General features: G+C 34.9%; 2 pseudogenes; both read left to right on the plus strand.

Annotated features, from left to right (window-relative positions):
- The first annotated feature begins 347 nt into the window (after positions 1-347).
- Positions 348-466, plus strand: LOC118608350 (annotated as a pseudogene).
- Positions 467-8,781: 8,315 nt separating this feature from the next.
- LOC118608187 lies at positions 8,782-8,900 on the plus strand (annotated as a pseudogene).
- The last annotated feature ends 9,114 nt before the right edge of the window (positions 8,901-18,014 follow it).

The raw sequence follows: 18,014 nt of genomic DNA on the forward strand, positions 1-18,014 counted from the left end.
ATATATAAACTAGAAGTAAAAGTAAACCAGTAAAAGGATCATGTTGGTTAGCACAGAGTCCTCTTGAGTATATATACATATATAAACTAAAAGTATAAGTAAACCAGTAAAAGGATCATGTTGGTTAGTCCTTAGGGACACTCTGAGTTAGGTGCTCCTTTTAATCTCACACTCTTGGAAATATCCAATTAGTGTTGTGTTTTGCAAGGAAAGGCCAAATGGTGATATGACTACCCAGGCCTCTGCAGAGCTGCTGCAGGGATCCATTCCCTGCTACACTGATCAAATCATTAGGCTATATTCTGTGACTTACATGTATGCTAGAAATGGCATCTTTAAAAAGTTGAGTCTATGGCCATGCCACCCCGAACATGCCCGATTTCGTCTGATCTTGGAAGCTAAGCAGGGTCGGGCCTGGTTAGTACTTGGATAGGAGACCACCTAGGAATACCAAGTGCTGTAGGTATTAAAAAAATGTTGATAACACGGATAAATCCAAACCCATTAGAGAACTGCTCATATGCTCAATTGAAATCACTAAAGTGTATGTTTAACTATTTCCCATAAACACAATTCTGAAAGTTCTTTTTTTTTATTTTTTTTTTCATTTAAAGTGAAGAAAATACATTTTCTCCCTGATGTTACTAACTCAAATGGTGTATGAAAAAGTTTTTTCTTTATTTTTATTTTTTATTATCTCATTGCAGAATTTTCTAGTTTAAGCTCAGGTTTATATAACACCCATCATAGAAATTCTAAAACGAAAAGTCATGCAAATCATCCAAATGCTTTTTTTGAAGGAAAAATATTTGGTAACATTAAGCACAACAATTTTTCCTTAGTGATGAGTTAAATGAGCTATTTTATAGACTGTCACTCACTGCTTTTAAAATTACTTCTCTTTTTATACTTTGCCATGAATCACTATTAGCTCTCTCTCTCTCTCTCTCTCTCTCTCTCTCTCTCTCTCTCTCTCTCTCTCTCTCTCTCTCTCTCTCTTTGTCTCTAGGTCTCTTTTCTTTCTCATACTCACACCTACATATTCATTCAGTCTACATTGTCAGAGACTAAATGACCATTCTATGCAGCTGCTGTAACCAATGCCACTTATTTTTTTCTGAGTCTTCAAAGTCTGTTAGAGGTACTAGAACCCTTTATGCTCATCTGCTTAATTACTGACCAAGCACTGCATCAAAAATTGCAACAAGTAATCACACGGAAGAAGCAGAAGGTATCTATTCTCTTGGGAGAGTATCAACAAATAGGCAGAGATGATGAAACGCATTTCCTTTGGCATTTAGTTAATATTCATTCTTAAGTGGGCTGCTTCTTAAAAGCCTACCATGGGTTTTTACCTGAGATTTGTAGTAGAGTTTGAAGCAGCATTTCTCAGAATCTGGAAAAAGGAATGATGTTATTACTGCAGTAAAAGTAAAAATGCTAATGCACACATGAGTAATGTTTTTCTCCACTGAACAGCATATACTAAGACTATATGGAATCATTTACTGATGCATGTACTAATTTAAATCTAAATATTCTTTAAAATTGATAACCTATTCAATATTCCTGGGGAAGATTATGGCCATGAAGGTGAATGTTATTGTGTCCCTTTAAGGAATATTCCCACAATTGGTCAGATCTCTTAGATTTGCAACAAAAATTAGAAATCTGGTATAAGTTCTGATTTTACAATATACAAATTGATTGGATCAAACTTTTATCTCAATAAGCTCAGTGCTTACACAAATATCTATTCCAAGAGTTTCTCTATTCAGATGATGAATGAGAGTCAAAGTTTCCTTTTAGTTGACTTTGGGTATCCAGACTGGCAGAGGTGGCTGTGATTTAAGAAGGACTAGTTGTTTGGGGGGTTAGATATAATGTTTAATCACCTTGTAGATTTTATTTATGGTTTCCATGACTGTAGTCTTTAGGCTGACTTAAAGGGTGGACTTAACTGAGAAGAAGAGAGGCACCGGAAAAAATACTAGAGTGAAAATAGAGGCACCTGGTTCACTCACAACCCCATCTCCTTCCTCCTTTTCTCTACTTGCAGAAAAATAGAAGAAAATCACTTAACTGCACTTTGTCTGATACTTTACACTCTATAAACTGAATCTGCACACTGCACTGCCATTTCACCCCTCTAGCTTTATCTTTTCAAATTACCAATGGAGTCTACCCTCTAGAGCTGTAGGAAAAATCAAATGGCTCATACTCGTGAAGTGGCAATAACAAAAAGATCTTAGGATAAAGTAGTCCATAAACCAGAATCTCTTGTTTCTGAATGTGCCTAAAGCATAGTTTACTCTGTAACTAGATATGAAAGCATGGGGAAAGATAAAAAAAGTACTTTATTATTTATCACTTAAGGCAGTCATAAAAAGGTACACATTTTCATTAACAGTGGGTTGAATCATTAGAAAATCTGAGCTACTTAATCCATATTCAGTGCTTGCTCTGCTCTGCTCTGCTAAGTGAATTCTGTGGGGGTGGGTAGATTGCCATTAAATAAGATTCCAACAGAGAGTTTATTTTTCTGTGAGCCTGAACCAAGAGCTCAGAACTTCAGAAGTAATTTTGTTCAGCTTTTCAGTAGTATGAAGTTTTGGGTTAAGCCCAAAGATTCCAGAAGCCTTAAAATCCATCCTATCTAACAATAATTTTGAAGTTGTTAATTCCTCTTCCCCTGTTCACTTTCCCCTGAAATGTGTTGTCCCATAATATGCCAGATACCATTGTTTTCTACCCACTCTATTCTCTGTCCTTTTATTTTCATATCTCCGTCCCACTCTTTGATTTTCAATTTTAATGTCTTCTCATTCAAAGAAATGAGTGTAAAGTTCCTTTACAATCTAGTCTGTAGTCCTTGAATTCTGACAGCTTTGAAATGCTTAATTTCCTTTTTTCTCTTTCTAAATAATCATTTTTTCCTTCTCCACTCTTACAAAAAAAATGAGGAAGAAGTGTAGTTAAAAAGGAAACATCAGTATTTTATTTCCTTCCCTCTATTTTTTTATAAATATGTGATTTTTTTTAGAAATCTTTAACTCTCTTGGCAATAAATGCCTATCTCTCTTTCCTATATAGACCATCATTCCATTCTTTGTTCTTAGAACCATTATTACTTATGTTTACATTTTTTGCAACAGTCTTTTTATTCCCTTATTAAGTCATTTTCACTCTTAGAATCCTCCTATCATTTTAATTCATTTTATTATCTGTAATTTTAAGCTTTGATGGTTTATTACTGAGGAGTTTCATGAATTCTTGCTAACATACTCAACCTAAGCAATCTCATTTGGTTGAAATGAGAACTAATTTTTAAAAAGACATCAAAGACAATTTTTGAAAATACTTTTTAATGTTTTTCTAAGATAAATTTTGGTAGGGCCCCTGGTTTGGAAGAGAATGATAAATGTTTCTGGAGATATTATCTTAGTCATTTATGAGAGAATATTATACCATCTACCTTGCATCATCAATCACAATCCTATGTGGAGAAGAAGAGCAGGTGAGGTAGAACAGGATAAATTAGTGTATTCTTTTTTTATTCTCCTATGGCTTTTCCTTCTACTTTTCATTTTTAGTGTGGTTTTTAGTCATTAATAATACTAGTACTAATAATCCTCTCAAAATATGACATCTTATAGTCCAATCGACCTAGGTTAGCTGTCCCCAACAATTAAATGGTGATCCACTAGTAGGTCTCAAATAATTACTGAGGTGATCTCCAAGCCATGTAGATCAAGGGTTAAAAAGTTGACATGTAGATTGTCTTCCCTAACCACATGTTCCTCTCTAAGGCATACAGACAGGCCCAGCGGAGGAGGGAGACTGCATGCAACAATCTGGTTCCTTTAACTTAGCAACTCTACTCCCCTTCATGCCTATGACAATCACAAAACTTTAGTTAATTACAAGGGGCTCCTCATCTATAAATGGTTGCCATTTTATTTTCTTTAAAATAATTTGACGATACAAAATAACAAAAATACAATTAATATTTTGAAAGCTCATTTGTGGAGCTCTTAATTACCGTGACTAAAACAAGAAGAGACAAACCAAAAGTGAAGGTTATTACTTTCACCAAAAGTCACATATCACGAATAGTGGAATGGATCATTAGTACTTAGTGATTAGACACTATAAAAGATTTAAAGAGCCACCAAGACAACAGTTTCCGAGGGGTTTAAAAATTACTGAATGATTGGTTGAAATATAAGTCAATTAACCACTAAGTCACATCTCCCAGGACTCACATTAAATAAATAGACAAGATGAATGGAATTATGCTATTCTTATTAAGTTATTGGACTGGAAACTGGCAAAACAAAGGATATTTCAGCAAATGTACCCCATGCCCCACCCCAAGTCCCTCCCTTGTATCCTCATTCAGAAAAAGGAAAGAACATAAAATGAACAAAATATTTCAGATTGGCAGAAGGCCATTATGGAAGAAAACACACTAACTACAGGTAAAATCAATGCCATTAAACAAGAAGCTGTGGAAGAATGGGGAATATAACCAAACTGTAAATGAAGAGGTCCCTGCAGCTGAGGAATCAGAAGATGAAACTATTGCTTAGAATGATGAAAGTGGACCAAAAAAAGAGTAAATGGTGCTTATGAATGAAAGAATTTATGTATGACATAATAGAAAACCATCTTAATGTTATCATGAACTTATTTAAGTTCCATTGGACAAAATTCTAGCAGTGCTCTCCTCCAAAAGGTATATATCATACATTTGTAGAAAATTAAAAGAATTCCAACAAAAGCACAGTGAATTTATTTTAAACTCTATTTCTTTCCTGCTAAAGTATTTATTTAAATTTTATGACTCTAAAGAGGAAATAACGTTGAGTTAATTTTTGATAGAAATTGGGATTTTATACCAGCTCCAGACTCAAAAAGCAGAAACTGAGCTGGGCAGCAGGGGAAGACAAGTTACCTGTTTAGAAAAGTATTCACATTATAAGTCCAATAAGGATTTCCAGAAGAACCAAAATAAAAGCTATCCTGATTACAACTGCTCCTAGTTGAATATTATGAGGATGGGCACTAGACTATAAGATTTTGGAGTATTAATCAAGCATTTGGAAAACGACAAAATATCATAGCACTGAACAACATGTTTTTTTAATGGTAACATTTAACAGATAATGAATCAAATGTTACTCATTAGACTATCTGGACAAAAGTTTGCTATTCAAACCCATTAGCCAGTTGAAAGTACTGGGCTTTGAACTGCTGCCAAATTTTTAATACAAGATGTTCATGCCAATACTCAAAGCCATTGCAAAATATTTCTTTGTAATATTGTAAAAACAGGACTAGACAGCGCTGCTTTAAATTCTACCATGTGGACATTTATTATCTACCAAATAATTCTAGAGAATACCCACTTGAACTGTGGCAAAAATAACATTATGAACTGTGAATAAGACTGATTTTAAAGTAGCCAAAATAGGCACTTGCCTATCTGGAATGATTTAAGAGACATTTGTAAAGACATATGCTGCATACTACCTCCTTAACTAATGGTTGGAATTCTATCTTTAGGGATTCATTAATTTAAGGGTTTCAAAGCTAGTAGATTTTAGTACATCCTTCATTTCCAAATTAAAATGTAATTATTCCTGAAGAAGGCAAAGGGCTGATCTTTTTTGTACTTATCAGTTATTAACACCACAGTACTTTATTAGCTATACTTACAAATATGACCACTAGTTGAGAGAGCAACACTTTATGGTGGAAAGGACCCATAGGACAAAACTGTAGCAAGAGAAAATATTAAAGTAAAGAGGGAGAAAATTTTGCTTACTTTATATTTTATTGAGCCAAAAGTTGGTCCTGTCTACAGACCTAGATGATAGATGAAGTAAAATTCCTGTAGTGGCAGAATAAATGTAGAATTAAGAACATAGGTGTGGGAATTAGCATTGTAAATAAATTAAGGACATTTATTCCACAGATAGAAGAGACTGTGAAATGATAGAGAGTGAAAAGATAAATACTTGAGGTGGGGAGAAGAAAAAGTGCTCATTTATACAAACATCTATTTAGCAATGTCAGTTTAAGGACTGCTGAGAGGGAATATGGTTAGGGTGAGGTTGAAATTTAAGAATTAAGGATACTAGTATTCATTTAAAAATATAATAGAGGTGTATAAAAAATCTCAACTTCTGGTGACACTTGACTGCCAAGTTATAGGAATGAACAAAACAGAAGGATAGGACTCTTAATGACAAAATATTATATGTCTTGTCCGAAAGCTGCAATTAAACCATAGGCTTTTCACATGGAGACAGAGAATGTTGAAAATTTAAATTGCTCCAAAATGGTCTAACCTGAAGTAAATATTTTTATAGCAAATATGATTATCTATATGAGTATCAGAAAAATGACTACCTCTACATCACTAAAACGAAGAGTGAAAGATGGTGTTTCTTGATTATAACAATCTAATAGTAAGCTCAGCTTTGAAAACTGAGTTTCACTGTTCTGAGTTATAATAATTTAATCAAAATTTAATATGTAAAACACATGGCTTGCTTAGTGATTCTGAAGGGTTTGGTGATTTAGGATAGTGAAGATCATTAAAAATAACACTCACATTAAATTCTTTGGAAATTGATGAATAATAAAATACTATACATTCTTAGGAAGACTGAAAGATGCTTGTTTTCAAAAGGTATAGGATTGAAGCACACATGTAACTTAGAAATATGTATAGCAATTCTTAAATTATATTTGGCCAAAATAAGAGTAGCGGTCCCAAGATTCATCAGTAAATTAAGAGAAACACAGGGTTAATTTAAACCAAGAGGCAATACCTTATCACACTTGGTTCACCAGCAATTAGCTCTCAAACAAAGATGATAAAATAATTCTTTGGCTGTTTCTTATCACCATAAGATGCACTGAGAAAGAGATATAACAACAAACCAATAAAATTTGGTCAAGACAAATGATTTGCCCATTAAACAAATACTCTAATATAGTGAAATATTCAGGTATAGTATTATGCTTACTATCAAAACTTTATATAGTATTTTCATAGTTAACAAAGCCTTTCACAAACATTATCTCTGTAAGTCATCATGACCACTCACTTAAGATTGGTTTTCTATAGACTAAGTAGCTTGTCCAAGGTCATAGCAACAGAGCCAGCACATGAAACCTTACCTTCAGTTTCTAGGTCCTTTTCACTGTTTTTTTCACAGTTGTCTCTCAACAGATACATTAAACACACACACACACACACACACACACACACACGCGCGTGCGCATGCACACACACACACACAAAATAAATAATTAAGAATGTAGCTTTGGTAGATGGAGACAGAAATTTCCAGGCATCAGTTCCTGATTGTATATCATGTTGCAATAACAATCTACAAAGTGGCATTTATAGACACTATTTCAGGTTTTCAAAATATTTCTAGTCTAAAAGCAAATCACTGTAAGAATATTGGACAACTGATTTCATGAAAAATTTACATCATATTAGCAACACCGAAGATCATCTCTGAGAAGATGACTTCTTCCCAGGTGCTTGTATCTGGACCCAGGTAGAGATAAAGTCTTCCATTTTCATCATTAATAATTCAAGTGTACCAGGGATGCCAATAACAAGTCTCTCCATTTTTATTAAAATTATTGCAGTAAAATTAGTAAATAAAATTAAATAGGTCTCAAGTGTACAATTCAATAATATGTCATATGTATATTGCATTGTATGTTCACCACCCAAAGTTAAATTTCCTTCTGCCACCAAATATTTGAATCCCCTTACCCCTATCTACCTCCTCCCACCCCCTCTTCCCTCTGGTAACCACTATTCCACTGTCCATGTCCACGAGTCAGTGTTTGTCATGTTTATTTGTTACTTTTAGTTTTATATCTTACATATGAGTGAAATCATATGGTTCTCAACTTCTGCCTGACTTATTTTTCTTAGTTCGATAATCTTGAGATCCATCCATGTTGTTGCAAATAGTAGTATTCCATCTTTTTTATGGCTAAGTAATATTTCATTGTATATATGTACCACTTCTTCTTTATTCAATTATTTATCAAAGGACACTTTGGTTGTTTCCATATCTTGGTCACTGTGAACAATGCTGCCATGAACATCAGGGTGCATATATCTTTGCAGATAAATGTTTTCAAGTTTTTTGTATATATACCCAGAAAAGGGATTGTTGGGTCAAATGCTAATTTAGTTTTTTCAGGAAAAACCACACTGTTTTCCATAGTGGCTGTACCAATTTACATTCCCACCAGCAATGGATGAGGGTTCCATTTTTTCTCACAACCCCTACAACACTTGTTATTGTTTGTCTTATTGACGATAGCCATTCTAACAGATGTGAGATGGTATCTCATTGTGGTTTTGAATTATCTCTTTTATTAATTTGTGAACTTGGATGAGTGACTTAACATATGTAAGCTTCACTTCTATAAACCGGAATGGGGACTATAGTGAGGATGAATGAGTAGTTTATATGAAAATACATTACATGTAATATGTCATTATTCTACAATTAATTCTTAATTGATTAATTAATTCATTAATTTTATAAAATTAATTATTAGTCTGTGGATCAGAGAAGAGTTATCCCCTTGACCATAAACAGGAGGTATGAGGGATAGAACTATGGCACTCACTCTCCTTGTAAACATAATGTCAATGAATATAGTTGATCTTAAAATAACATTAAGTATTGGACACCTGTACAAGGGTCTCTACTATTAAGGACCTATGCAGTCTATGGGCATGCTACCCTGAACAAGCCCGATCCCATCTGATCTTGGAAGCTAAGCAGGGTCGAGCCTGGTTAGTACTTGGATGGGAGACCACCTAGGAAAACCAGGTGCTATAGGCATAAAAAAATAATTTAAAAATAAGGAATTGTAATTCGACAAGGTCCTAGTAATCTGTGAGGTCGACCAAAGGTTGCCTCACTGAAAAAAAAAAGAACTCATGCAGAAATCACTAGGATGCCAGTAGGAAGGAGAATCAATTAGTACTGATTTATGTACTTGTCTTTCATTAGTTCTTTTAGTTCCATGTTTTCCAAAACCAGCCACATGAAATAAGTCTGCTCTCATAAGATTTTTGTATCCAAATTTTAAAATAAATTAACTCCACTCTCTAGTTGTCTAAAGTTTTTGTTTGTTTTGTTTACTATCATATGAATCTTTCCAATTTCCTCTGTATATATACATAGAAAAGCTCCACGAAGCAATAATTCCTATTTTCAACATGCATGATAATGTCATAATGTACTGAAAAGAAACCAAAATTCTATCCTCTTCAATATTATAAACGTACTTTTACTCTCCAAGGCCTAAACAACCCTTGACAAATATGACACTTGTAGAAATTTGTTCATACATCTCTGTAAGAAAGCTAATTCTGTGGTGGAGTACAATTGAGAGAGTTAAAACTCTGGCAACCTGTTATAATAAGTTTCAATAAGAAGTGTGGAATGGAGACAACTGTAGAGGCCCTAATGACTCCAAAGAATAATATCTTATTCAACTGGCATTATTGAAAGCAGTAGATCTACAGCAAAATTTAATTTGTTAAACTAGAAGCTGGTCAAGAAAATGTCTCTTGGATTTTATCAGCTTGAAATAACCAAAAGAGTATATTCTCTTCAACTCCCAAGTATTGCTTAGAAATTTCCTGTTCTGAGATAGTTAACAACAAGTAATCAACATGAAGTAGCCTACACAGATGTATTTCCCTGAATTTTTTATTCTGCACATATTACATAACTCTCCAGGGGAAAAATGTGTGTAAATAGAGAGAATATAATATCTAATCACATGGGTGGACACATTCAAGAATTACACCCAGGCTACTAACGTTTTTTAAATATCTGATTGATGTGGCAGCTTAGAAACCAATTGTATCCTTGTAGCTTCAAGTTGCAAAAATCTATTTTGCACTGATTTAACAGATTGCTTTAGCATGGGAAAAACAGAGCAATCAATGATAATGTCAGCAGCCTCTTTGTCATGCAGATCTAAAGAAGCTGGCTATAATCAGTCTAAAGCAAGGAGAAGCCACTGCTGCCAATATCAGCATTGAGTGCTCAGTTTCTTTGGTGCAGAAACAATTTGATAAAAACAAAAGAAGCCTTGGAGCTTAAAGCACATAACTAGGAATGTGCATATTAAAGATGATAGTAAATTGGTGTTTAAAATGAAAACAGGAGAGATTTATTTTTATAAAAAGAATGTGGTTTATATCTAAATACCTCACGGAAGTGAATTGGAATTGTAATGGAAACTCAAAGAGAAATGCTAGAGCTGGTGGCTGTATAGGTGGAGAGAAGAAGGGCAAAATTCATCAAGTATATTTGAAAAATAAATAGTAAAGAATATAGGCATTATTATCTATTTATTCAATAAGTTCTTTGCATTAAGACTACTTGGTATACACCATTTCTGAAGATCTTTGAACAAAGTTACAACATAAATCCATAATTACACAGGGATGGGCCAGTTAGAACTTATTTTTGTTTCCCATTCTTCTTGAGTCACCTTTATCACATTGCTCTGAATTAGTAAGGAGTTTTTTTCTTCTAAGAATCTTGTCATGCCAGATATAGTATCACATTTCTTTTATTTTTATGAGGTAACTGAATAAAGGTGGGCAAAGAAGGGAGGGGGGTAGGCCTGATTATTTCTATAAACAGCAAGCTTACATGATTTGTACCAATTCATCCAGGTAATCCTAGGAAGTTGGTAATAAGTTATAACCCAGAATTCAACTCCGACTCCTAAGACAAGAAGAAAGAATGAGAGAGAATACCCCCTATGAGCATATTTTAGGAATTGGAAGTGATGTTTCATCCACAATATACTCATTTTCTCCATAAAATGCTTTTCTCAGATAAAGTGAGATTCTGAGTAGCTAACAAAAATAAATACATATCTGAATATGAACTTAGAAAGGACTGTTTTTTAGTCTGCCAGATTAACTCTAAACATACTTGACTGTAAAAATTGGAAAGATTTATATGAGCTCCAAACTCCAAGTCCTGAAACCTAACTCTCAGTTCTAGATAAAAAAAAATCCCAATCTAATTTTATCCACTTAGAAACATTTGAGTGCCTACCATATGCAAGGCATCGCAGAGGAAGAGCTAAAAGACACTACTCATGCTTACTTGCCTTTAAGTAGCGCACACTCTAAATAATAAGGAAAAGACATGCACACATGCCAAAAAATGTGGGTAGGTTAAATTGGGTCAGGAGAAAGAAGGCAGTTAGAAAGCCATTACAATACTGCAGTAACCCATGTTAATACAACAACAACAACAACAACAACAACAACAACAAACAACTAACTAAAGCATGAATTAGTATGGTGGTGGTAGAATTAGAAAGGGAGAGGCGGACATTTCAGAAATAATAGGCTTGTGTTGCCATATATTTGACCCCTTTTACCCTTATCTACCTCCCTATTCCTTCCTTTCTCTCTGGTGACCACTAAAGTGTTGTCTGTGCCTATGAATTTTTGTTTGTCTTGTTCATTTGTGATGGAAGGAGATTTAATTTTAGGTGGTGAACACACAATGCAATATACAGGTGATGTATTATTGAATCGTATACTTTAAACCTACAGAATTTTATTAACCAATGCCACCTTAATAAATTTAATAAAAATAATAATAGACTTGGACCCTAATTTTACATGATGAATGAGAGAAAGTAAAAAATGACTCCCAAGTTCCTAGTTTGAGTGACTAGGGGAATAAACATAACATTGATAGAAATAGGTCAATAAAAAGGAGAAGTAACATTTCATGCACAATACACTTATTTTTAGAATCATAGGAGAAATAGAGGCATTGATTTTAAGCATGATGAATTTCTAGCTGGAGTTATTTTTATCAACCTCCAAAACATTGCTTTCTTAATTTTATGCACCTAAATAGTAAATTTTAGATATGTGTCCCCAAAATTTGTAGTTGTAGGCCAATTATATTAATGTACCAATCTAATTATATATATATATGTGTGTGTGTGTGTGTGTGTGTGTGTGTGCGCGCGCGTGTGTGTGTGCGCGTGTGTATATACACACACATATATATGTGATAATATATATATGTTATATATATGCGATAATATATATATCAAAACTTATGCAAACATTAGAAAATGTATCAGAAGGAGTTAAAAGTAACTATAAATAATTATACTATTTTTCTTTCCACACCACAATAACTTGTTTTGCACCGTCCATATGCAAACAAAAACTTACTTAAATAAACAATTTAGCTATACCTTGTATTTTTAATTTGCAAAACTGAACAAATAATACTGATTTGTCTAACCTGAGTTAATGATGAAGAGTTCAGTTTATAGGAAAAATCATATTTTGCATTTCTAAGGTAAAAAATAGCAAAATGCTCATCATTAAAAATGCCCTTTATCTTTCAAGCTTTGGCATTAATTCAAAAGATAAGGCGATTCCTACACACTCGATCACTTTCACATGTGCATCCTGCACTAATGAAACTACAAAATAGCAAGCTAAAGCTCCCCCCAAAAGAAATTCCCCAAAAATAGAACACAGGGAAAGTAAGTCCCTGTTGAGTACAGTTTCTCTTTGTTTTTATATTTTATGAAGGAGGAATTTTAACCTTCACAACAACTTCATGAAGTACCACTCACCTGAAAATATATATATACCCAGAAACCAGAGCACAAAAGACTTAAGTGATTTGTCCAAGGTCACTTAGCCAATATGTGCTAGAGCTCAAATTTGAGTCCAAGTTTTTAACATCAAGTAACTCACTTTTTCTAGACCATAGCTTCCTTAAGTCTTTTTGTTTCCTTTTGCTTTATAAGGCTGCTTAAATCCTCCTATCAATACACATTCTTTAAATTTCCACCCAGTCTCTAACCCAACTGCAGAGAAGAAAGAAACAAGACTACTTAAAATGAGTAGAAATGGTAACAGACTAATATTTATCTTGTTCATCTCTTTTCTTTCCTAACAGATAAATATTATATTCTATCAATTTTCCAACTTTTATTTCTGTCTATCATACTGACTTCTGGGTCAGTATTGTGTTAAAAATGGCTGTTTCTGAAGCATAAGCTCCATCAATTGGAATTTGAATTCCATTCCTGGAGTTAGTCAAGACAGCATAGGTGCTCTGAAGTGGGAGGGCATGTAATTTTTCCTTGTTAAATCCAGACAACTTGAATTGGCAATAAAGAGACTATTTCACTTTCAATAAGTTATAATAGGTTCATGGAGAACAAGTTAGGCCAAACTAACCTCATTTCCTTTTTAGTGTGAATAGCCTAAAAGATCAGATGACTACCTTAGAGCTAACGTATCTGAATTGAACAAAACATAACAAAATGTGGCCTGAAGTAGGAGGAGGATTTATAGTTAGGTAACCAACCATTTTATCGAATGTATTGATTAACTTATTGTTGACAATAATGGAACATTATAATGCTTTCCTATTTTATTCAGGGTCTCAAATTAAAATAGAAAAGGAATGTTTTTTCAAATTGTCAAATGACAAAACTGGGAGAGCACAGCATTCTGATGTCAATCTGAAAGGATGGGTACAATCTAACCACATAAAATGTAAGAAGTTATTAATATAAAATATCTTAATTTAGTTTGTAAAATTAACCATACATGGAGACCTGCCTTAATATCAGTATGCATAAAGTAGTCACTGGAAATATTTTTGTTAATCGTAAGCACAATAAGCCAGTAATGAAAGGCAATTGCTGAAAAACAAAATCCAAAAACAAAAAAGACCACCACCAAAAGACAAAGCTAATGCAATTTAAAACAAGGTTAATATCATTTAAAACAGTACAGTGTTCAGATTAAATTCTTACACAAGTCTCTGAATGGTTCATACCATAACCTATGTGTGACTATTTGAGGGGGGGTCACATTTGAAGAAGCATATTGACAAATTACATGGAAATGAAGGCAGAAAACCATCCTTAAGGAAGAGACTGGAGAGTTGAGAATTGGAGAAGGGGAATGTCCACTAAGTAGCAACTTTCAAAAGTTTTAAGGTCTGTAAAATAAAAATCAAATTTTCTCATTTTGATAAGGCAAATATCTAAATAATCAATTACCAGCACTCTTCATGTTTTAATAACTGGAACATGATACCAATGTGGAATAATGTAAATCTGATTACTCCAGAGTATCACTACCTGATTATATGATTATACATATGATTCAATTTGGGAATTTACCCTTATTCTTTCAGATATTATTATTGTTTGCTCGCATTTAGTTTTAAACAATAGTGACATATCTCAGGAGCTAGAGGAATTCAAACTTAGGGTAGCTGCCAAATTGACTTCTATAGTCAGGGAGTTGCTTGACTTGGAAGAGAGGATGAGCAATTCCTGTAGTTGTGGGCAGATAGAAGGGCTATATCAAAGTTATTAAGTGGAAAGAAGAGTGGGTAGGTAGTATGCCCAGGTATGTCTGTGCTTTATAGCTTGAGAGGTATAGCCATCCCTAGGACATTGAAGGCCCTAGAGAAATCACTTGTTCTTCCTCTTTCAACATGGGTTACAAAGAATAAGAAGGAGTCTAAGAGTGGAAGAGTGTCACTTAGAGGTCAACTTGAGGATGCATGTCTGAAAGAGAGAGGAGGGACAAAGCCATTTCAGCTGCTGCACCTTGGAGCAGCAGGTAGGGGGTGACTGTAGAGAGGAAAGGGGATGTTTATGTGTTTCCATATATATGCTTCAGGTCTTTTAGTACCAGTTGATGAAATGCCTTCCTCACTTTCCATCTACCCACAGGAGTACTTCAAAGTTACAGCCCCAGGGAGATCAGTCCCACTTGTCATATACTAGGAACATTTCTTCCCACTGACTTGGGGAGAGAAAATGCCGATTTTTCAGATTACCTTAACAAACAAAAAATGCTTGAAAAAAATGATATGAAGAGAGATGATATGTTCAATCTCTGAGTTGCTTAGTTTCTGAATACCAATACTGGTGTCACTCTCTAGAAACAGCAACTACACTTTAAATGGCTGGCTATGGTCATAAAACAGCCTAGTGGTCTTCACAAAAGGTGTAAAAAATGCCTATTTATTTTCAATATTATAAGGAAAGAAAAAACAATGAGTTTTGCATGGTTATTGGCTTGAACAGCAGAAATGGACATTTTCTTACTTAAGAAAGCAATAACCAGCAAGAATCTGTTGCAAAAGAGGGAAGAGAATGTCTGCTAAAAAAACAAAGTTTAATTCTGGAAATCCCTTCAAGTGTACTGAGATAAAGTAGCCCCAGTCCTCAGGAATAACCAGTGACAAGTTGGTCCCTCACTCTGGGGCTTCCATGCCTGTTCTAAGAACACTCTTGAAAAAACACACCATAGAGAATTTGTCCCTTCATATGTGTCCACAGGCAGCCAGCCTGTTCTAGTGGAAAGCACAGGATAGAGAAGCAAGGACCCTGGTTTACAGTTTCGCCTCTGCCACTGACTTGCTCTGTGACCTTGAGCAAGTTTCTTGACCTCTAACACCGGATTTAACTACCTCACAGAGATGCTAGAAGAACATAATGAAATCATGGATATGGAAACACTTTGCAAAGCATAAGGCACTGTACAAGTGTGAGGGGTTATTATCCAAACAGATTTTATGCCAGCCCTTCTGGTATCACCCTCAAGACCTCTTCAGCTTTGGCATCAGATTTCCAATTTCCTGGCTGTTCCCTCCTAGTCCTACCTGACTTGATAACAATAGCTTTCATCCTCCCTTCTCTTGCCAGCTTCCTCCTTAATGAGGCCAGATGAATGTACTTATTATTAAACAACTCTACTCTCTCCTAGAGAGGTCCAATCTCCCTCAGCGGGGTTGGGGGAAACAAAACTCCACTCTTCTATAAATACACCAACGACTTTTCAGGCACAAACTATCCATGTGGTAAGTGTGAGGCAGGGAAGAGAGAAAGCTGGAAAAACCTACGGCTCCAGGGTAGTAATCTGTGATTTGAGTGAAACTTGCTTGAGAAGCAATAAGTGCCCAGAATTCTCTCTCTCTCTCTCTCTCTCTCTCAATAAAAGACAGGCTAGTCCATATATAATAGTAATCAGAAATCTTACCTGATTGCTGCTCTCTGCTCCTGAGCTTGTGCTGGCCACTCTGAGTGTCTGCCTTCTCTCTACCACCTGTGAAGATTCTAATTCAGTGCTCTCCATTTATATACTCCTCATAGTGGCAGGACTCCAGGAATCTCTGTCTCCACCAATCATAAATCAGAACTCCCAAATTTTTGGTTATGCCCAACTTAGCCCTGTCTATGTAGACATTATATTAGAGGTCAGGGCTCAGACTCAAAATGAAGAAGCTACTGTGTCCTGCTTGCTGTCCAGACCCTGTATCTGGGTTCCCCAATTCCCACAATTAAGGCAGAAAGAATACTCTGGAGAATAAGTCTCACTCACAAGCAACATGAAGAGAACAGGGGAGAAGTAAAGTACTATAAAACAAAGGGGCTCAAGTGTATAATGGATCCAAAGAGAAAAACTAGGGTCAGAGACCTGGGTATCATATTAAACCAGAGGCAATGGACAGAGTTGAAATAAAAGGTGGGTTTAATGTTTACAGATCCAGACTTGGCACAAAAGCACATACCAAAGCAGCATCCTAACATTCAAACAGAATTTGGTAACTTGACATCCTAATTGGCATGAACAGAAGTAGAGTCTAAAGATAAGATACAGGGAGAAACAGGGTACAAACTGAGTCTAAGAATAGCTCCTTAAGTTCTGATATGCTCAAATGGGTCCCCACAGTTCAGAAGCCATAATATACCTGAAATTCTTAGACTGGGAATTACAATTTTGAATGAGCAAAAACAAGATATAGAAAAACAAAGACCCAATATAAGAAAGTAAGGCTATATTAGGGTTCAGAATTGAAACTCAAGCAGGTTACAAGGTTCTGGATTATTATACCGGATCTAACTAAATTTGGGAGCAAATACTCTATCTAAATAGAATATAAAAATTATCTTTCTGATTTGAAGATTAGAGTATCCTAACTCATATTCAGTCCTGGATGGCTTGAAGGCAAGTACTTCTCTCTCTTTTCTTTCATGCTTTCTACTGCTACTTGTTCATTGACCCTCCTACTTATTTCAAGTTCAGGCCAGTTTGTCTCAGAATATAACTCAAGACTTGGGATAGTATGCCAGGAAAGAGGTCTACTATAGTAAGTCTACACCACACCATATATCAATGACCATAGGGGACAAGAACAGCAAGGAAAATGTTATTAACTCTCGGCGGACTTGCCGTGGCAAAGTGGTCCTTAGCAGAGGTGTCTAGGGACTGACTGTATCTGATGTGGACCATGCTTCTCATTCATAAAACAACTGTAACCATCTCTGATTTCCATGGAAATGGGAATGGATGAAAGCATTTGGCAGAGTTGGGCCCAAATGGTAGCAAGACACTATGCCAAGGGCTAACGATGTGAAATGGTAACTAGATGTTGGAATAAACTGTATAAATAGAATCATAGGAAAATAACTAAATTTGTTTTCAAGTGGCTCCATTCAAAATAATACCAACATGAAGTCTTCTTATAATAACAGACATTGTGTCTACTTAGCATAGAGTCTGACATGTAGTAGGTACTCAATAAGAGGTTTTGTTTGAATTAATGAAAAATTACACTCCAAAGTGGCCAAGAAAAACTTTCCAAGCTTTTTAATTGCAGCTATTAAAAAGAAGTAATGGTGTAGTAAATCCCCTGATCTATTGAATTAATTGCATTGAGAGGTAATTTTACATAGCAGAGTTTTGTGTTTTTTTCTCTTATGATTTAAAGGACTTGGTTATATACAATTATTTCCTTAGTTGTAATGGGGAAGACTATCTAAGATACACTCATATTAGGAAATATGTTATAGTGATGTCAGAAACATGGCGGAGGGAGAGACATCACAACATCTCATCCCTT

Source organism: Rousettus aegyptiacus, unplaced genomic scaffold (assembly GCF_014176215.1).
Source record: "Rousettus aegyptiacus isolate mRouAeg1 unplaced genomic scaffold, mRouAeg1.p scaffold_m13_p_9, whole genome shotgun sequence".
NCBI classification, from domain to species: domain Eukaryota; kingdom Metazoa; phylum Chordata; class Mammalia; order Chiroptera; family Pteropodidae; genus Rousettus; species Rousettus aegyptiacus.